The sequence below is a fragment of the Myxocyprinus asiaticus genome, chromosome 23 (genome assembly GCF_019703515.2).
Source record: "Myxocyprinus asiaticus isolate MX2 ecotype Aquarium Trade chromosome 23, UBuf_Myxa_2, whole genome shotgun sequence".
Lineage (NCBI taxonomy): Eukaryota > Metazoa > Chordata > Actinopteri > Cypriniformes > Catostomidae > Myxocyprinus > Myxocyprinus asiaticus.
In genome coordinates this window covers 16,130,510-16,152,690 of record NC_059366.1, presented here as the reverse complement: position 1 = coordinate 16,152,690, position 22,181 = coordinate 16,130,510, and the positions used below count along the sequence as shown (strand labels likewise).

Here is a 22,181-nt window from a genome sequence, read left to right as displayed (position 1 = left end):
TGATGTCTTTCCTTGTGAATTTCATTTTTTTTTTTTAAATGTACAGTAATTTCAAATCAGTTGATAGCAACACGCTCCAAAAAAGTTGAGTGGACAGTCGAGTGTTTATCGCTGTGAAACATCACCATTTCTTCTAATAACACTTATTAAGCATTTGGGCACAGAAGACACAAGTTTGTTAAGTTTAAAAAGTGGAATTTTCCCCCAATCATCCATTATGTAGGTCTTTAGCTGCACAATTGTACAGGGTTTTCAATGCCGTATGGTGTGCTTAATAATGCACCACACATTCTCAATTGGAGACAGGTCAGGACTGCAGGCAGGCCAATCTAGCACCTACACTCTCTGCTTACACAGCCATGCACTTGAAATCCGGGCAGTATGTGGTTTGAAGTTGTCCTGCTGGAAAATGCAGGGACATCCCTGGAAAAGACGGTGCTGGATGGCAGTATATGTTCAGGGCTCGACAATGGACTGCCCGATGGCCCGGGGCCAGTGTGAGAGAGGTTCGGGACACTTGCAAGGACTGTCACTTGCCCGATCGGGCCAGTGCTGCATTTATAACGTCACTGTTAGCAGACAACGAGTGAGAGAGCACAAAAAATACACTGAGTGAACAAAGTCTTCTAACCAAGCACTCGGAGACGAGAGAGCGTGATTATATTTAGCTTTCAAAGACATGTGAGTGCATAATATACTGGAAGCGGTGAGGAACAGTCTCGTGAGCGCACGAGCATGCAGACACAGAGCGCGCACTCCTAGAACTGTCCAAGTGTTTCCAAGTGTCCTAGCAGAAGCCATCGGTGTTATTAGGCCTTTTTAAGGAGGGCTTCAGCCCCCCTAAAATTCTGTGACTTTGCAATCAGCACGTAACTGTTCCAAACAGCTGCAGCCGCAACACTGCACTTGTTTGATCGTGAGGCACTTTGGTTGCTTTTCCCACATGTAAAGACTGACTGTAGTGTGAACCAATAGCATTGGAGTGTGGGCTGTGAAGGAGCATATCATTGGTTTGAGCCACTGAACTAATACGCCCCATTTCCTCATTCAGTTCATGAATGAGCGAGGATCAGTGTCTTATTATGACAGATTGACAGAGGAGGCATTTCACTCGTTTAGTTTGGTAATCCCGTTTAACAGCGAGAGAAAGGAGCTGGATTAATTAAGAGTAAACGTGACTAATGACATTACAATGTATATTCCTTGATGGTCATGCACAGCAGTTCACAAAATTATATGCTTTGTTGTCATTTGCAGGGAAAATATTTAAACACTGATAAAGTCTCTTAGTAGACACACTGGTTTGAATAAAGTATAATTAGACTTGTTTCCACCTCTGTGCTTTATCAATGGTTTAATGACTCAAAACATATGAAAGATGTTGATTTGCTGCTACCTAAGTGTGATTTACAAAAATGGTTATCTGAATGAGTCAGTAAACAAATCTGAACGAATCTTTCACAGTTTTGATTTATTTTGGATTTTGTTTAGTCACAACATAATTCCCATAGTTCCATTTATGTTATTCCATAGTTTTGATGACTTTACTATTATTCTAAAATGTGAAAAAATTATAATAAAATATGAGTAAGTGTTTCAAAACTTTTGACTGGTACTGTACACTCTTAAAAATAAAGGTTTGAATTAGAACCAATGAGGGTTCTTCAGATCTACAAAGAACCCTTTATTGTCAAGTTCTTTAGAGAACCATCTATATACTGGTGCTTTATAGAACCCAGAAATGGTTCTGCCACAAGGAACCCCTTTTCAGTTCCACAAAGAACCCTTTTAAGTTCCACAAGGAACCATGATATTGCAAGTTCTCTAAAGAACCCTTAGTACTATGGTGCTTTAAGGAACCAAAGTAAGGTTCTTAAGAGTGATGCCATAGGAGAACCTTTTCCAGTTCCACAAAGAACCTTATATACATTAGATCTCTGAAGAACCAAGGGCTTTATACAGCACTGTTAAGATACTTAGAAAATGATGCGGTCCGTTACAATAAATAAAAAATCCAAAGCCTTTGAAAATAACAAATGTTTTATTAAAATTAACCATCCATAGCTTTTATAGATTTAATTGGGTTTTTTTTTCCTTTTTTTTTTTTTTTTGCAAGTAAATGGTCTGCACTTATATAGCACCTTTTTTAAACTTAGCGGTTCCAATGTGCTTTACACTGTGACTCATTCACCCATACACTTACACACCAATGACGGCAGTTATAAGTATTTACTTACAATTTAACATTAAGTTTATACAAATGACTTTGGCTTTATAGTCCCTGGGTAACATAAGTTAGCTGTAGTTAGCATTTCATTCTTTAAATTAACATTAAGACTAAATTCAAAGACAAGTTCAAAGACAAGTTTTCCTTAAACACTGAGCTTACAGAAGAACTGTAAACTCTCTGGACAGCAATTAAAAAACTGAATTTTCATTTTGAAGACAATTACCTCAAACCAAAAAAACAGTTTTTCTTATACATTCAGCTTACAAAATTGTAAACTCTCTGGACAGCAATTGGTACTTTAATTTTCATTTTGAAGACAAATGCCTCAAGGAACATAATTTTCCGTACATTTTTGGGATACTCAATTTGGAACACATTAAACAATAAAAATGCCAGATCCATTACAAGTGAAATGTCAACTACTCCATCATCATGGACTATGACATTTCCATCCATTTTGATTGTCACATTTATGCTATCAAGTGGACTCCCGTCAAAGCTACCTAACACCAGTATGGGTGTTGGAGTCACCGGATCCTGACAATGAAAAAAAGACCTGTCAGACCTAGCATCATAAACAACATCTCAAATCAAAGTAGGGTTTGGTGATGGACTAGTAGATGATGATTTAGGATTATTTTGGAGATAATGATGAGGATAAGTTAATAAACTTACATTATCAATAATGAAAAGTTCATCTTGGTTCTCTTTAAAAAAAACTGGGCAGGAGCAAGACAGCTGCATTGACCATTTGGCCTGTACACAATGAATAAAAACTCTAGTGAAAAGGATATTCATTTCAAGAATTATCCTTATTTTAGTTTATAAACTCTTTAAAATGCAACAATTAACACATTTCAAGTTTGTTTAAAATATTTAAAAAAAAATTCTACAGAAGTTGGACTAAAAGTGGTATTGAGCAGGTTTCTTATGTGCAAGTGAAGAAGCAGTGTATTTTTATGTCACAGAGAACAAAAGAGAACCATAAAGCATGCATCTGTTTAGACTGCTCACATCTCACCCATTTGGATTAGTTTGTTGTTACTGATTGTGCATTGCATTCATGTGCTTAGCAGACATATTTATGATTGATTACAATGCTCAACCCTTCAATAACAGAAAACTAAGCATACTTTAATGCACTTACATATCCAGTTCCATACTTTTCATGCAGGAATGGGTACTGGTTGAGGAGCATCTTCAGAAGGTCCAGATACTGTCTGTGACTTGGATACCTGTCATGGATATTAGTGGAATAATTTTAACGACACTTCATTTATAAGCAACATCAGATCCTCAAATATTTTAACCTATTCCATTCTATATTCATATTAGCACACAGTCCATCACATCTGAAATTGAGGATGTGAAGTGTTAATTTGGTTAAGTTTTAGGGAAGATTTGAGAAACAGACAAATTTGATTTCTCTCTACAAAAGTAAACGTACATAGTTTGCAGACTAAGATAGTCATAGAGAGCCTGCACCAATGAATTTTTCATCTTATTCCTTTGATGAGACTTCAGCTGAGGGTCTTGATTCTTCGGTGCAGTCATGAGGAATGGTGGAAAGTGAAGTTGGACACTGGCTGGACCACTACCCACACTTGCTTGTAAAGTATAATTTGCTCCCTCATCAGTGAAGCTTTCTCACTTATATTTAGAAAAAATAAACAAACTAACATCATCGACTTTACAAGCCCAGAATTTCTTTCTAGACATGACCAACATCATGTGCACTGCAAATTTGTACTCTCTAAAATCTGACTAAATCAGTTGATATAAGTTGCAACTTACTCTTTTAGTGCATTTAGTGCAGTCATGAACTGCACCTGGTCCTTAATTTTAGGGAAGATCCGCTCACTCAGCTTCATTTTCTAGAAATGAAGAGGGGAAAATAAAAAGCACCAGGCATGAGGTAAAAGTACATCTTATACAACAAAAAAAGAGAGTAACTGAGAGCTGCTTTTGTTATTAATATACAAATATATTAATAAAAACAAATATAGAAAAAGGTGGCAGAGACCAAAGTGCAAAGTTTGGTAGTTTACATGAACACTTTAATCCAGGGGTCACCAGTCCTGCTCCTGGACGACCACAGTCCTGCAGAGTTTAGCTTCAATCTAGTCCAATTGTGCGCCTCAATCAGTATATCATGTACATGAATTTGGGCACTGGCAAGGGTGTTGATCCACTGAAAATTGGGACACTTATGACTGAATCACCTTTGACACAATTAGGTCACATGAGTAAACACAGCCGGTATTAATCAACAACACAACTGTATAAATGAAACTTTTGTGCTTTTTTTTTATAGTAGATTTTAGAATCAACAATGATTTTATGAAAGATAAATTACATAAAGGAGTGGATTTTTTAATCTTCTTCTAAAAAATTATATTTAAAGGATTGAATTTGCTTTCACACACATGAAGAATGAAAGATATTATAAACAAAATCTCTTTTAAAGAGAAAATAAAGCTTGTGCTTGTCTTGTGCTTTTAACAATGTGAGAGACTTAAGAAGACATGACGTCATTTCCGCTAAGGAAACAATTTGGTGAGCAACGATTCAACGATTTTGACATTGGGACACCCCTTAAAATGGCCAACTCCCTGGTCAGTGCCCTGACTACTGAACTAGGGAGCTGACTGAGGCGCACCCTAACTTACATCTCTGAATGTTTCTGGTAATCCTGAAGACTTTGATTAGCTGCTTTTAAAAAACAATCATTATTTAAGATTTCATCCAAATCTGAAAATGTTGTTACATTTTCACCCTCTTGTCATTCCAAACTTTATAAACCTGTATTACAAGCTCAATAGACACTACTGACTTTCATTATATAGACATTAACATATTCAAACAAATATTTTTTTTGTGTTCTGCAGAAGAATGAAAGTCATACAGTACAGGTTTGAATCGACATGAATCTGTATTATTTTTTTCTATTGACAGCTATAGATTTGAACAATTACAGGCAAATCGACATATTTTTGTGGAAAACATATCTTAAGATTTTAGGAAAGGGTCCTTTGCAAGAGCATCATTATATTTGGTAGGTCTTTGGCATCAAAATATTTGAAAACCATTGGTTCAGACTACGTCAAAAAAACGGCATTTTAATTTATACTATACACAGATCTACTAACATTACAAAAAGCAAATAGGAAGATAACCCACGTCATAAAATTAACTCGCCATACTGACCTTTCTCTAAAAATAGCAAGTTACAAGAATTAATTAAACATTCGTTCGTTCATGTCCATCAAATTTGTTGAACTAAGTACAACTAACGGCGCACAATAATTGTTTCAACATTTTAATAACACCTCAACAATAAGTATAATTTTAACTTAAAAATACTATAAATAATAATTTTACAAATAATAACTTACCACCGTCAAATGAAGCTGAGTGGAAAAACCGTTGAAGTTGAAGTTCCCGCTGGAGCAGTCCGTGGGTGGGAGAGAGGAGAAGTGAGCGCGTGATTGGTTGTTTCAAATGAAGCGTGAAAAAGACTGTTCAGTCAGGGCTCGTTCTTGCGTCTGTCTCTGTGCAGTTTTATTTCTTTATCTCTCATATTTATGCGGGGGGGTGGGGGGTGTGTGTGTGTGTGTGTGTGTGTGTGTGTGTGTGTGTGTGTGTGTGTGTGCGTGTGCGTGTGAATGTGTGAGAGAGGGAGAGTTTATTCACACAGATACACAGGTGTATGTATATGAGAGTCTTATATATTTACATGTGTGTTTGAGTGAGTGTGTGAGAGTGAGTGAGTAAGTGTGTGTGTGAGTGAGTGAGTGTGTGTTTGTGTGAGTGTGTGTGTTTGTGTGAGAGTGAGTGTGTGTGTGTGTGTGTGTGAGTGAGTGTGTTTGGGTATTTACACACGCGTGTGTGTAAATAAATAAAACTCTCACACACGTGAGTGGATATATAAATCTCTCTCTCTCTCTCTCACACACACACACACACACACACACACACACACACACGCAGCTGGGCTTCACTTACATGAAACCTTAGATGATACCTCAGAGAACCATACATTGAACTGAAGAACCTATACTGAAACATAAAGAACATTTTTAATCTCCAAAGAACCATGTAACTCAAATCAAGAACCCTACATCATAAAAAATGGTTCTTGACAAGAAGAAGGTTCTTTGTGGAACTTAAGGTGCTGCAAAGAACCATTTAAGAACCTTTTTTTTTTTTAAGAGTGTATATATAAAAAAGAAAATGCATTTTTGTTTTGGGGCCAGTGAAAACTTTGGCAGGGCAAGAAAAACTCCTTAGCGTTGAGCACTGATGTTGCTCCAAAATTTTTACATATCTGTCTGCATTCATTGTGTTCTCACAGATGTGCGAGTTACCCATGCTATGGGCACTGACACACCCCTGGCCCATACAGACACTGGCTTTTGGACCTGACGCTAATAACAGCTTGGATGGTCCTTTTTCTCTTTGGCCCGGATAACACAACGGCTTTGTTTTTCAAATGTTTTTGGAAATGTGGACTCTTCAGACCAAAAAACACAGTTCCACTGTTCTTCTTTCCATTTTAGATGAGACCGAGCCCAGAGAAGTCGACAGTGTTTCTGGACAGTGTTGATGTAGGGCTTCTGCTTTGTATAGTAAAGTCTTAACTTACATCTGTGGATGCAGCGGCGAGTGGTGTTCACTAACAAAGGTTTACTAAAGTTATCCCAAGTCTATGTTCATGATATCCATTACAGAGGAATGATGCTTTTTAAGACAGTGATGTCTGAGGGATCAGAGATCACACGCATTCAGAAATGGTTTTCATCTTGCCCTTTACGCACAGAACTTTTACCAGATTCCTTGAATCTTTTAACTATATTGTGCACTGTATAGGATGAAATGCCCAAAATCTTTCCAATTTGTCTTTGGGGAACATTGTTCTCAAAGTGCTGGATTATTTGCTGAAGCATCTGTTGGCAAATTGATAAATCTTGAATGATCCTTGCTCTTGAAAGACTAGGCTGTTTTTGGAGGCTCCTTATATACTATGACACCTCACATGTTTAACATCTCCTGTTTCACATCGCCTTGTTATTTCAACTCGTCAAATTGTTATTTGTCTTAAATTGCCGAAAATACAGTACATTTTCAAAAAACAATGAAATTCACAAGGTAAAACCTCATATAATGTGTAGTTGTAGTGCTTTCAATAAAGCAAAGGGTGAATATAATTTACAAATCACTCCTTTTTGTTTTTATCAGCATTTTTCATACTGTCCCAACTTTTTCGGAATTGGGGTTGTAATAAAAATGACCTAAAAGGTGAGTTCTGAATGAGCAGTATTTTAAGGCCCCACACCTCTCAGCCCTCCAAAGCTCTCAGTGATATAGAGAAATCATTTCTGAATAGAAAGTATTTCCCCTCTCCTAAAATTTCTCAATCGCCTATGTGACTTTCTCAGTAACGTGAGTATTCTAATCAAAGGTAACCAAGGATAAGGCTTGTAAAACCAATAAAATCACACGTGTTATTTGAAGTACATGTACATGATTGGATTAAACTATCCAATCACAATCCCCTATCAATAGACTTCAAGTTAGTGAACTGATTGATGAGTCAGTTTGAAAGAGCACACAGATGAAATTGTGGCTGTAAAAATGTCTAGGAAGCGTGCATGTACATTTAATGAGGATCTTCAAAAAGAGTTTAAATTGCTAAAAAAGGAGTCACATACAGAGCCTAGTAAAGTGAGGTGTGAGATTTATGGAGCTTGCGTTTCCATCGCCCATGGAGGCCGCAGCGACATCGCGCAGCATGTTCATAAAAAAATAAAATAAAAAAAGTACTGCTAAAAGTAAGTGTTAGTGATTTATTTATTTTATTTTATTTTATTTTTTTTTTGTGTGAAACAAAGTTCCGAATGCACAAGGTCCATGCAAGTGAAGCATATTCATGACCTGAGAAAAGTCTTGCAGGCCAGGCTGGAGGAATCATTCATACCCTCTGACAATAAAAAGCAGTTGGATGCCTTGGTTGAAGCTGGTGACATGCGAGCGGATGATTTCTTTTGTGCAGTGAGAAACTTTTATTCAGCATTGGTGGATTACCTCCAAAATTGGAACCACTCATTGGAGAACACAGAAAAACTTGAGTGGGCCCTACTGAGAGACATCCCAGAGTGGAAAGACATTCAGAGCAGCCTCGAACACTTCTACTCCTGAATCCCCGCTCTCATTTTGATTGATGAAACTACGCTCTTTGATTAATGGGCTTGCATGAAAAACATTGTCACTCGTCGCATCACTAAGTGGAACATGAACAAGATGGCCGCGTCTGAGAGATGGACAGACGTTTTTTGTGAGCTGGAGAGCAAGACCATCAACTTTGGAGTCTTAGCCAAGGTCATGGAGTTTATTTTATGCCTGCCTGGGACATCTGCATCTGTGGAGCGTGTGTTCTCATTAATGAATGCAGCATGGACACTGGATAAATCTCGATTCAGTGTAACAGTCATGAAGGCAATGCTTTTTGTACATCTTAATTTTGGACTGGACTGCTCTGCATTTTATGATAAACTCTTGAAAGACAAGTGCACACTGAGAAAAATTGCTGCCATTGAAATGTACAAGGCGACAACAGTTACAGATGCGGATACACCCTCTACTTCGCATTGATCTGCACCTTGGTAAGGATACGTCAATTTCATTTTTGCTGGGAGGGGGCTGTCCTGTTTTCCACAAGCAGGAATCTGATCACCCTACCAATGTGTAATTATCAGCTTTAAAAAGAAGGGTTCACTACAGTGAAAGAACAGTACCAACACTGATGTTTTGGTGGCGCTCTTTTCAGATAAAAATGCTACTATGAAAGCTTGTGTTAAGTGTGAAAAACAAGCTTATGTCAGTGTTCATGTGAGAGGTGTGCTGTATCTACTGTACCAGGTCTTTTTTGACCCAACAGAAACAGTGTTAGGAATTTTCTTAAAAACATAAGGGTTAAAAAATGAACATGCAGAGGGACAGAGGATGTGTATAACTTTGCAAGTGATGGGTGCTGCAGACCTGCGGAGCTTTCTGCAAAGTTTTTCAGAATTTAGATTCCATGTGGACCTGCTCATTAGTACTGAGGCTCACAAATCCCCCCATTCCCCCACTTCTGCACTCAACAGTTCAACAGTTCTTTTATAGTTTCACTCCCTTTCTCCTCCATCTCTCTATCGTTCTTACTGTGTCTCTCTCTTTCTTTTAGAGGGGTTAAGTGTTTTGCTGGAGTTTGAAGACCTCTTATTTTGTGTGTGTGCTTGTCTGCATGAGTGTGTGTGCAGTTGATTAGATCAGTGTGTGGTATGTGTGTGTGGCGGAAGGGATTACGCTCTTGTTCAGTCTTTTGTCCCTCAGTATCATTAATTTCTCTCTCTTTCTAAACCAACTTCATTCCATTCCATTTCTTACCCTTTTTAATTCAGAGTTGAATAGAGACAGCAGGATTGGGAAGTTGGGGTGGAGGGTGGGGGGGTAGGGGAGGGTGTGTAAAAATATCCCCTCCCCCCAGCTTTCCCAGACCAGTACTGGAAGAGAAAAAGAAAGTTTTCTTCCTGGATAGTATGCAGGGTGTACTGCAAGCATGCATGCAGGTGCAATCTTTCTGGCCAAGTGAATGCAATTGACCGGAAGAACTTTTATGTGTGCGTGTGTGTTGGGAGTATCACATTAAGCCTCCCTGGTGAGTTTATATGGAGTGTATGTTCAAATGATAACTCCCCTGGAGGGCACAAGTGTCCATTAATCACTCAGATGCTCATCTGTTCCTAACGGTTCATTAGCTGTCTTTCTGCCATCTCTCTCTCGTTTCCTACTTTTCGCTTTGCTTGAGTGTCCCACACACACTCAAGATCCCTGTTTTTAATGTTCACAACTCACACAGGTTAAGAATAACACGTCATGCCTCCCTGCTTTTGTTTGGGAATTGCCCGTAAATGACAAAGAGGAGTGGTAAAAGATTGAAAGAAGGGAGCGAGTGAATAGGGCTCGTTGAAATGCAAACCTTCAGCCAAAGTGGTTGTCCCTCCTTCTAACATTTTGATTTGGTGCACTTTGACTGGATCAGCCTCCCTATGCATGGTAAAAGTCATTTTCTTAATCAGTATTTTGTCTTGTTTTCAAGTAAAAACATCCTTAAAGATTTGACTTAATTGAGAATCAAAACTGCATAAGATATTAAGACTTTTTAATTTTTTAGAGTATATGTCATGATTTAAGTTTATTTTCATTCTTACTCCATTGGCAAATAGTTGTATTTCTCTTGTTTATAAAAATATTCAGTGTTCAATACAAGTTAAGCTCAATCATGAGCATTTGTAGCATACTGCTGATTATCACTCAAATCTTCGACTTATCCCTCGTTTATAAAAAAACAAAAAAAAAAATGTGGTTACAGTAAGGTGCTTACAATGGAAGTGAATGGTGTCAGTCCATAAACAATCAAATACATGCTATTTCTAAAGTATAGCTACAATATTATACCTGTTAATATGATTTTAGTGTGATAATATCTGTTTTACGTGATTTTAGTTTGATAAAATTGCAGTTGTCATGGCAACAAAGTTGTAATATTTCATAGGCTATAACTTTACACCGATAAGGTCAGTAAGCGATTTTATCACAATAAAATCATGTTAACACATATAATGTTTACATCTTGTGGCTATACTTTTGAAACAATGTGTATTTTAATCTTTATGGACTGGCCCCAGTAACTTCCATTGAAAGCACCGTATTAATTTTCGTCAATCCAAATAAATTCAGTCCGATTGCAGATTCTGAATTTACTGTTTATATGTCCCCTAAACTTTGCAATCCAATACAAATATTTGTTTACATGTGCATTACATGTATTCCGAACCAAACTTCTGCGCATGCAAAGAGCTTCAGTCGTTGTGTTCTGAAGAAGTGGAGAAAGGCTGAGAAAGTGAGAATGGCACCAAAGTCTGTAGGCCTAATTGTCGTTTTTGCTTTGTTGAGATATCTAAAAATATGTCAGAAAAACTTTATTCTTATGTTGCTCACACTTCTTGGCAAACAAAGAATTAGAAGCAGCATCTAATACCCTGTCTGACTTAATTATAATTATAATTTTAATTATAATTTTCTTTATTTATCACACATTATACATTTGCACATATACGGTGAAATTCTTCTTTTTCACATATCCCAGCTAGGCTGGGGTCAGAGTGCAACCATGTATTTGACTCATGCCCATTCCTCCAATATAACCGCAGGCATCTCTGGATGCGAGTACGAAGACATGTGGGTGAGAGTTGTCCTTAAAGGAGTTTACAGATGTGGAATGGAAACAAAATAATAGGGACTTTAAGCAACAGCTGCGGACGGGACGCTACGCAAAAATCATTAAGCAATAATGACGGCGGAACAGAGCATTTAATCATTCAAGAAAAAAAGACAGACTATTTAAAACATCAAGAGAAGGGATGCTTGCAGTGTTAAATAACTGTCAGAAGAAGAGATTTACTTTTGTATGATATAAATAGCCTATGTCTAAAGCCTAGATATTATTATTAATAGTCTACCGATATTTTTGAGGTTTTTTATTCAAAGCCTATAACCCTGTGTAATTTAACGCAAGTTGAGGAGGATGTTTAGGCTATTTACTGTGTTCACTTTGGATCATCATCTTGTAAAACATATTCTAACATTTACTTTCCTAATCTGTCACATACGATCGACAGTCACTATGGCAAGGAAGAAATGCTTTAGAAATTATGGTTTGAATAAACATACATTCGCAACACATCTCTGCACATGAGCACAAGGTATTTTAGAATATGATTGAGAAAGTTGTCGGATTCAAATGTTTACATGGCTAATATTTTTCTTTTAATTAGATTATTTTAGGTCTACACCACCCCTTTCAATCGGATGGAAATTTCATTCGGATCCAGCTCAATCGGATCATTTTTGTGTTTACATGAAGGCTTTTCAATCCGATTGAGCTATCGCTCAGATTATAAACGGATTATTTGGTTGCATGTAAATTTGGCCAGTTGTAACTAATTTTTGCTTAAAAAATAAAATAAACGAGGGACAAGAATTTTTTGTTTGTTGTTGTTTGTTTTTGTGGTAATCAGCATCATGCCGCAAATACTGTTGATTGTGCTTCACTTGTATTGAACCTGAAATATTCCTTTTAGCATAAATCTAACCAAATTCAGTGAGGTTTTCTGCTTAAGACAAGTAAAAGAAGGGGACATTTTTTTTTTTTTTTTTTTTTTTTGCAAAGGTAATTCAGGATGCATTCTCTGAAAACAAGTCTTATCTTACACAATTTTACTTTTCATGTACATTGATCTTGTTTTTAAGGATGTCTAGATATTTTTACTGGAAAATCAGACAAAAATAGTGATTAAGAAAATTATTTTCACTGTGTTGCCTTTGCATGACAATTTCCCTGTGATGTCATACTTAGCAACAAACCTTTTGTGGTGTTTTAATGTGTGATTTGTGTTATTTGTGCATGTCTATACTCGTACATGTGGGTATATGATGACTCTGTGTTTATAGAGTGAGTCATGTCTTTATAATCTAGCTTGCCTTAAGATTACATTATATATATATATCCCAGGAAAATCCAATAAACTAAACTGTTTGACTTTATTGGAGAGGTTTTACTACTGTGATCCAGTTAGTAGCTACACAGCGTTTATCTGAGAGCAATGAGAATGTTGTAGCAAGAACGTGTGTCAGTCATATCAAAGTAGCTCGTGAGGGCCACATTTGAAAAATGGGATGGCAATCTCTCCATTTTCCAGAGACAGTGTGTTGGACAGAGAGAAGGAGAAGAAAAAGTTGAGGAAAGACAGGGTAAAAGAGAAAGAGAGTGCACATGAGGAGGGATTAAATGTGTGTGAGGAGGACGGGGGTGGTGGAGAAGGAAGGGGCCACAGACAAGAGAGAGGGAGGAGGGGAGCAGGAGAATGGGGCGGTGCTGCAGCAGGCAGGCAGCAAGGAAAGAGGGGAGAGTGGAAGAGAGGACAGGACACCGAGGAAGGGGTTTCAGAGTAAACGGAGAAAGAAAAGACAGGAAACTTTAGCATGAGGAGAAATAGGGAGAATATGTGTGAGAGAGAAAGAGATAGAGTGAGTGTGTATGTCTGAGATAGAGGAAGCAAATCTGCAGAGTACATTGAGCAGGCTGTGATTGTGTACAGAGTTGTACCTCCAGGACAGACTGGTGTGATGCGAGGAAGCGGCCATGAATCGCACTATGGGTATGTCAGCAACACAACTGTATTTATTACACCCTCACAAGGCATAGGAGTTCAAATTACCACTGCTGCTTGCAAGAATAAGCTCTCAGGGCTTTGAAGTGAAGTGAAATGAATGATTAACTTTCTTAAAGCTGATAGCAGTGGGGTGAGGGTCTACAATGGGAAGAAACTCTTTGAAGTTTTGGAGCATTGGTAGTGATTTCTGTTGAAGAGAGTTATGTGTGACAAGGTTTGTATGGGACAAGAAGTTACTTTAGAGTGAAACCACTGTATTAATGTGTCATTTTGAGGATATTTTTTATTAAAAAATTATGTTGGGTGCTATATCAGAGCTCAGGAGACTAAATGGATTTATGTATTCTCAGTTATGTTTCTTTTTAAGTATCAACTTTGCCTCTGATGTTTCTTCTTAAATTCCTTAAGAGAAACCTTAGGAACAAATTGTGTAATTGTTGATATGCAGTAAGAGTATTTAGCTATAAAAATTAAGGAGCGTAGCATAGCTCAGATCATTTGGTCTTGGAAGTTTGATGAAAAATGTATGTGCTCATATTAAAATACCAGACTTTTGATTGCAGATCAAAATCTTGGCAAATCTGAGCACTGTTTGTGACATTGTTGAGATCCCTTCAGAAACTCTAGAGGAGACACATGTGAAATTACTGGGGCCTTTTTCTTAGGGGAACTATCTGAGAAGCAGGACATTTAAGCAAAAGTCTCCATTTAATGTTTCATATGGGCATTTATGTCTAATGGAAAGAGTATTCATGGAGCTGTTGAGTTTTGTTGCTGGTTTGTTATGATGTATGCCTTATCATCTGGTTCAGATCTGATATGTGTGTCAGCAAGACCTTGTGAATGGATTAATCTGATGTACTGGACTTATGCAACTGAGCCTGTTTGATTTCTGCTCTGTATTGAGCCAAGCTTTGGAGAGAGCAGTATGTTGGAAGAATTTTTTTTGCTTTTATGCATTACTGTGATTGAAGAGCTGGTAATGTATGATCAAATGGCCTTGTCAGCACACACACAGAAAGAAAGGAATCTCAAATCGCTTCTCACTCAGTGCTTACACAAAGCATCTTCAGACTGGTCAAACACCACTAAGCTTCTTGCACAGTATGCAGTCTGATCTATTGACGTTTTGATTTAGAATGGGTTGAGGTTTTGATTGAAGGGTTCCAAAGTTTGAGAGCTCCCATTTGTGTTTAAAGTAGATGGATGTTACCTAGCTCAATGGCACATTCTTATACAGTAAAAGCCTGAAATAGAGTCATCTTTTATTGCATGTCAGCAGCACACAGACTCTGCTCCAGATGAGATCACCTGGGGGGGAGGAAAGGTGCTTGCGTCAGTGAGTCGGAAAATAATAGATAAGTTAAATCACTCTCATATGTTACAGGGCTTTGAAACGTAGCCTTAGTAAATGCTGTCAGCTTGCCGTCTTTATAAGGAAATGTTGTGCCTCTACTGAGTCTTACAAGTTTATCATTACAAAAATATACCTAAAAGTATCATGTTAGTTTTTATTTTTTACATGTACCATGGCAGACTGATCTCACACTGAAATCAGAAACAGTAAGTTGATTTTTCTTAAGCTGAAATCAGCCTGTGCTTACCAAAATTCGAAACACTTCCCCTAGTGGCCAAAGTGGTAAGTGCTGGTGGGCATATGGGCACGTGTGTGCTCAATTCTCCGGGTAAAATGTCCACTGAGGGGTGCCAAATGAGAGTTGTAAAGTGAGTTGTTTTCAGCTGTACAGGCTCTAATATAGTGAAAAGGAATGCATGTTTTATAAAATGTACAACCCATCCCAAACCCCAAACCTAAACTTAACCATAAGTGCAGTAAAATTGTAATGTTAGAAGGAAAAATGCAACCTCTGAATCGCGCTCGTCACTGATTATGCAAGCGAGATTACATCAGGAACCCGAGTCTCCCACACTGCTGATGCAACGTTTTTCAAGTCGCCCCACAGGAAAAGGTAATCGCTGGAGATGATGCAAAAATGTCTGATAGAAGATGGCGCTTGTAGGTGAGTCAGCATAACGTGGCCGATCCTAGGGTACTGGAACTCTCGGAAATAACATACTGACTTCTCGTAATCATGTTGACAATGGTAGCACCATGGTATATTTGGAAGTACCTTGGAGTACCATTCTTTTTTCTTTTTTTTTCTTTTTTTTTCACTTTTTCTCCCAATTTGGAATGTCCAATTCCCAGTGTGCTTTTAAGTCCTCGTGGTCACGTAGTGATTTGCCTCAGTCCGGGTGGCGGAGGATGAATCCCAGTTGCCTCTGCGTCTAAGACCGTCAACCCGTGCATCATATCACGTGGCTTGTTGAGCGCATTGCCATGGAGACATAGCGCGTGTGGAGGCTTCACACCATCCACCACGGCAACTACGCACAACTCACCATGCACCCCACCGAGAACGAACCACATTATAGCGACCACGAGGAAGTTACCCCATGTGACTCTACCCTCCCTAGCAACCGGGCCAATTTGGTTGCTTAGGGGACCTGGCTGGAATCACTCAGCATGCCCTGGGATTCAAACTAGCGAACTCCAGGTGTGGTAGCCAGTGTCTTTTACCACTGAGCTACCCAGCCCCCCCCCGGAGTACCATTCTTAACAACATACAAAAATTTCCTTCACAGTACAAAATAATGGTAGTGCCATGGTATTTTTGGTACTATGAGAGTGCTTTTTGTATTTGAAAAAGTACTATGGCAGTACTATGGTACAGTGATGGTATCAAATGGTAATGTAATGTTACTTTGATATATACCATGGTTTTTACATGGTACTCTGAAGTACCATGGTAATAGCATGGTACATGTTCAAAAAAACATAGTACTACCATGGTACATGTCCAAAAAACATGGTAGTAGTACCATGGTCCTTTTTGGTACTTCTTTGTAAGTGACATACTATACCATGGTAATTTAAAAAAAGCACCCTCACAATACCAAAACTACCATAGTACTACCATAGTACATGTCCAAAAACCATGCCATGGTCCTCTCCTCTCCTCTCTTTTACGGTTTCCATTTATGAGATGCCTCTATGTAACAAGTATTTATATAAGGCTTTAGCTTCCTGCAGACATATATACAGAGGGAGAGCTCATTAAATGCGAGTCGGTCTCAGCTGATGGCACTGAATCAGAACTTTCCATGCCACTCTTTTCCTCTCCGTCTGAGCTTGGCTGGAATCTGTTGGGACACTGTCTGTAAGTCCACATCCTTTTGTGGCTGGCCTCACTGCGACGTGTTTGCAAGTTTTCAAAACCATCTCCAAGGTTGTCTTTTTTTGTTTGGTTTGGTTTGTGGCTCCTGCATGGTTCACCGTCTTTGCACTTTTTAGATGAATTACATATTCATGCTGGCATAGTTTGTCTGAGGTCATGCTGGTTATGTAAGCGATGGTGTGGAATTAATTTACCGGTATGTGCGCTGTGCCACTTTTCCCCCAACTGCAGTTTGTGTTGTGCATATCTGCAGTGTGATTTGGGTTTGATCATGAGAGTGGTGATTAAGGCTTGTCAGAAAGACCACAATATTATTTATCTGTCTAACTCTCTGCTGATGCTGGTTGAGAAAGATTCAAGAGGAGAGAGAAGCCATTTTAAGAGTCTACAGCCAGTAAAGAGCTATTTTGACTTTAAGAACTGTACATTTAAAAAGTTGCCGATGGTCCATTTAGACAGGAAGTAGTCCTGATTTTTTTTCAGTCAACAGTGGCGAGACACTTATTTCCATCTTTTACACTGTTTATTTTTGTTTATGTACCTTTTATGTTTTGTTTCTTACTCTTCTTCAGCCATTAGTTATCAGATATCACCAAAAAATAGTACTATGGTATTACCAAGGGATTTTGCCCATACATCAAAATAAATATACATGATTTTTTTAGGGACATTACATTCTTATATTGTGGCTTGTTAACAGATAATTGAGCTACATTATATTCTGTATATATTCAACCAAATCTGGACTCATTTGGTTTTAATCTGGACAAATTTGTGGTGAGGAACTTCAAAAAGAAACATCTGCATTAGCTTACTGTCTTTTTTGCCAGGCTATAGCTTGTCCTTATTTACTCTTTGTACTCTACACAGAACTGTCTGTCCTTTTCCCTTGTGTATAACAAAAGGGTCTGTGACCTCTCTCTTTCTCTCACTCTGATGGATCAATATTATTTTTTATAGCACTTACTCAGTTACCAAGACCAAGTACATTTTAAATGTTCTTTGAGGGAAAATTACCCCATCAGCTTGTTACCATTCTGTCAGTGGCATCTCCTCAGAATGACCACTTTAGCAGTAATAACAGTGTGGTGGAACCGCAGTTCCTCTTTGTGCTGCTGTTATTCAAAGTGTCTGTTTCTGACCACTGGATTGAACCAAAAACCATTAGCGGTTGGAAATTCCTACCATGGCAAAGAGCAGCTGACACAGAAACAACTGGCTCCTGGATGTTACATGACCATTCCCACGCTGGATGCTTTTCTTGTGCTTGCAAATAGACAGGGATGCCCAGAATTGCAATGGGTTAAATTGACCAAGTATGCAGTGAGGGGAGATACTATGTTGACCACAGAACTATAGTGTTACTAGTCCTGTATAGCCATACTTAGGACTACACTGTAAAAAGTAAAAGATCCTGGAGGCAAAATTTGGGGTTCCTCATCTGTCACACCAGAGGAACCCTCTGGAGATCCTGCAGACACCCTTTAAAGGAGCCTCAAATATCCTGTTTATTTACTCAAGGAACTTATACAGGATACATATATTTCAAGTGCCTCAAAGCCTTTCCCTTATGATAAGGCTACTGAAGGAACCATTTATATTCCTTTGAGTTCTTTAGAGTTCTTGCAAGAATTTAGCGTAAGTTTCTCAGAGAACCGAATGTGTGTTTAGAGATTCCAGACTATTTAGCCTGAGACGGATCACTGGTATTAAAATGAATGGAAGAAATTGGAACAGCCAACAGATGTAAAAAAGGAATTCCTGCCTTATAGGTAAAAGAGCCAATCACCTTTTAGATACAGTCATAGCCTGTCATTCAGCTTGAGAATGCGCATTAGCTGAACCAGCCTGAAAAAGTGTTTTTTAGATTGATCTGAACTAAAGAAGCACAATTTATGATACCATTGTTGTAAGATTTACAGTAACTTCTGATTTGAAATATGTTCTCTGATCTTGACCAGCCGTTTTGGAGGTTTTGGTCTTTCCCCCATTCAAGTAGATAGGAGCTTTACCTTTATGCTGCTTGTTTATATTGAAAATAGCTGCCCAGCCTGCCCTAGAGCGTTCCAAAGATGGCCGCCCAGTGAACTGACTTGCCTTGTAAGGGACTTAGGAGTTTGTCCAGAGAGTTCTGGCAGCTGAGGAACCCCAAATGTTGCCTAAGCGTCTTTCATTTTTTAGGCCTGTTCACACACAAATGTTAGTTGCAAACGAGCATTTGAATAGGAACATTCCTATGAAGCCAAATCAGATCCGACAAATCGTCTGCCGACAATCCAAAGTTGTTGTTTTTTTATGAAGAACAGTCCATTTTTTTCAGAGTGCAAATTAATCTGACCAACCAATGAGATAAGTACTTTTTTTTTTCTAATTAACAATTTTTATTGATTCACATAAATGTACCTCATAGAACAAAACATATATACATAGAATGAAACTTAACCCCAACTTTTACTCCTCCCCCTCCCAATCCCACCCTAACCCCAGCAACATAACAGTGGTCTTAAATGACATAGACACACATGCACACACACAAAAAAAAATACATAAAAAAATAAATAAATAAACAAATAAAAAAAACACAACAACAATAATCACACATCCACAAATGACAAATACCCACCCCATTTCTCCACGAACACTTTATACCTCCCCGTTCCTCTGAATGTAACTTCCTCAAAGGCCGCCACCCTTCCCATCTCCGAGCACCACTCCTGAAAAGAGGGTGCTCCAGCCAACCTCCAGCCCCTCAAAATGATCTGCCTGGCGATCATGACACTGATTAAGACCTAATTCTTTGTGTCTACTTACAATATCAATGACTGCCCCATCACCCAAGACACAGAGTCTGGGGCAGAATAATACCTGAATACCTAACACCTCGCATACCAGACTCTGCACCTTTCACCAAAACTTTTGAATTTCAACACACCCCCCAAAAGACATGGGTTAAATCTCCTTACTCTGATTGGCATCTCCAGTAGGTGGGTGTGTCTTTAAGACCAAGCCTATACAATTTAGAGGGGGGTCCAATAGAATCGATGTAAAATCTTGAATTGTATAAGGCACACCCTTGCATCTCTAGATGCAGTTTTTATGTTTTTTAAAATCCTAGCCCATTCTCCCTCCTCCAATTCCAGGTCTAAATCCGTCTCCCGTAATCTTTTGAGAGTGGTTGAGACTCCGTCCCCCAGACTCTGAATTAATAAGGAGTAATACACTGATGCCTCATGGCCTTTTCCAAAAGCAGAAATCACCTCTCCCAGAGTATCTGCCGCTCTAGGGGGGTGTATGCTATTCCCAAAAATAGTACAGAGCAAGTGTCGTAGCTGAAGATACCTAAAAAACTGAGATCTGGGGATCCCAAAATATTGAATTTTCAAAGGATCTCATCACACCACTCTCATAAAGATCACCGAGTGTATTAACCCCCCTCGCAATCCACTCAGACCAACAAAAAGGGGACTTATTAATGCATAGTTTGGGGTTTAGCCATAGGCTCGAGGCAACATTTAGATAAATATCTGAATTAAACACTCTGGACACTTTTGTCCATACTGAGTGCAAATGTGAAATAACGGGGTGTGATTTAACTTCTCTGATTAGTTTGATGGAAAGGCTTTGCAATGGCAAAATATGGGCAGGAAGTTCTTGTTCAATGCAAAACCAGGGAGGGGCTCTTTCAGGTGGAAGCGACCAATGAGCCAAATGTCTGAGACCGAATGCTTAATAATAAAACAGAATCTTAGGTAGGCCTAGCCCACCTTTGTCTATCGGCCTATGTAACTTATTCAAATTTAACCTGGCATGCTTACCATTCCAAATGAAGGACTTCACTATGCTATCAAATTGCCTGAAATAAGAGAGGGGGACATCTATAGGGAGAGATTGTAACAGGTAGTTGAATTTTGGAATACAATTCATTTTAATTACATTAACCTTCCCAATCATCAATAAGTGTAATGAAGCCCACCTGTACACATCATTTAAAAACCTTTTAATTAAGGGATCACACTAAATCAGACAAATTTGCTGGGAATAAAATTCCCAAATACTTAATGCCCTGTTTGGGCCACTGAAAGGTGCCCGGCTGGAAGGCCGTTACTGGACAGTATGCTGTCAAAGCCAAAGCTTCGGATTTAGACCAATTGACTTTGTATCCTGAGAAAACTTGGAAAAGGAATTAATAATTCTGTGGAGGCAAGGCATAGATCTAGTTGGGTCGGAGACGAATAATAAAATATCATCTGCGTAAAGCAGAAGCTTATGCGCCACACCTCCCGCAATCATCCCTGGAAAATCATCCTCCTTTCTTATCACGGCTGCTAATGTCTCCAGGGCAAGACAGAACAATAATGGTGAAAGAGGGAAACCCTGCCGGGTGCCCCTATCCAGAGTAAAATAATCTGAAAGTAGTCCATTTGTTAGTACCGCTGCTACAGGGTGTCTATAAAGTAACTTAATCCAACCAATAAAAGTACTCCCAAACCCATACATTTCCAAAATCTTAAAAAGATAATCCCATTCTACCATATCAAACGCCTTTTCGGCATCAAGTGTGATGGCAGCGACCGGAGATTGATCATTCGCTACTGACCGCATGATATTGATGAAACACCTAATGTTATCAGAAGAGTTACGGCCCCGATTAAACCCCACATGATCTATATGTATAAGTGATGTCATAACTTTACTTAATCGGTTAGCCAGAATTTTTGACAAAATTTTTACATCTAACTGGATCAGGGAAATTGGACGGTAACTTTTACACTCGCTTGGATCTTTGTCCTTTTTAAGAATCAGACTGATCCGGGCTTGTGTCATGGTTGGAGGGAGCTTTCCATTCTTTAATGATTCTGTATAAACTTCTAACAAAAGTGAAGCCAGTTCTGTGGCATAAGATTTGAAAAACTCAGCGGCAAAGCCGTCAGGCCCCGGAGCCTTGCCTGTAGGCAGGACCTTAATTACCTCATCAAGCTCCTCCAAGTTTATCTCAGAATCAAGAGAATTTTTTTGCTCAGTCGTCAATTTAGGGAATTCTAATGGTTCCACAAAGTTTCTAATATCTTCATAAGTAGACGTAGATGTGGAACTATAAAGATCAAGGTAGAATTCTTTAAAAGCATTATTAATATCAATGGCCGAGGTAAATATTTTATCCACCAGCAGATTTCACTGAGGGAATGGTAGAAAAAGACTCTCTCTGCTTTATATATCTAGCCAAAAGTTTTCCTGCTTTGTCCCCCGACTCAAAGTATGACTGTCTTGCCTTGAATTACCAAAACTCCACTTTCCGTGACAAAATAGTATTATATCTATATTTCAATCGGGTCAATTCTCTGAGGCCATCAGATGACAAACGGCGCTTCAGCTCTGCCTCTGCACTTTTAATATTTCCTTCCAAATCCGCGAGTTCTCGTGCTTTGGATTTTTTGA

General features: G+C 38.6%; 1 protein-coding gene across 5 annotated transcripts in view; it reads left to right on the top strand.

The window, feature by feature from the left end:
- The window catches only part of LOC127413688 (leucine zipper putative tumor suppressor 2 homolog), a 104,804-nt gene that overhangs the window by 58,835 nt on the left and 23,788 nt on the right, over nt 1-22,181 (top strand). The window contains exon 1 of one of the 5 annotated variants that reach the window (XM_051651014.1): nt 8,831-8,892. The exons of 3 other annotated variants lie outside the window; for them this stretch is intronic. The gene's annotated coding sequence lies outside the window, so the exon portion shown is untranslated. Of the gene's footprint in view, nt 1-8,830; nt 8,893-13,268; nt 13,492-22,181 lie in introns of those variants that run through there. One more of the 5 variants, XM_051651013.1, reaches the window with a different exon arrangement.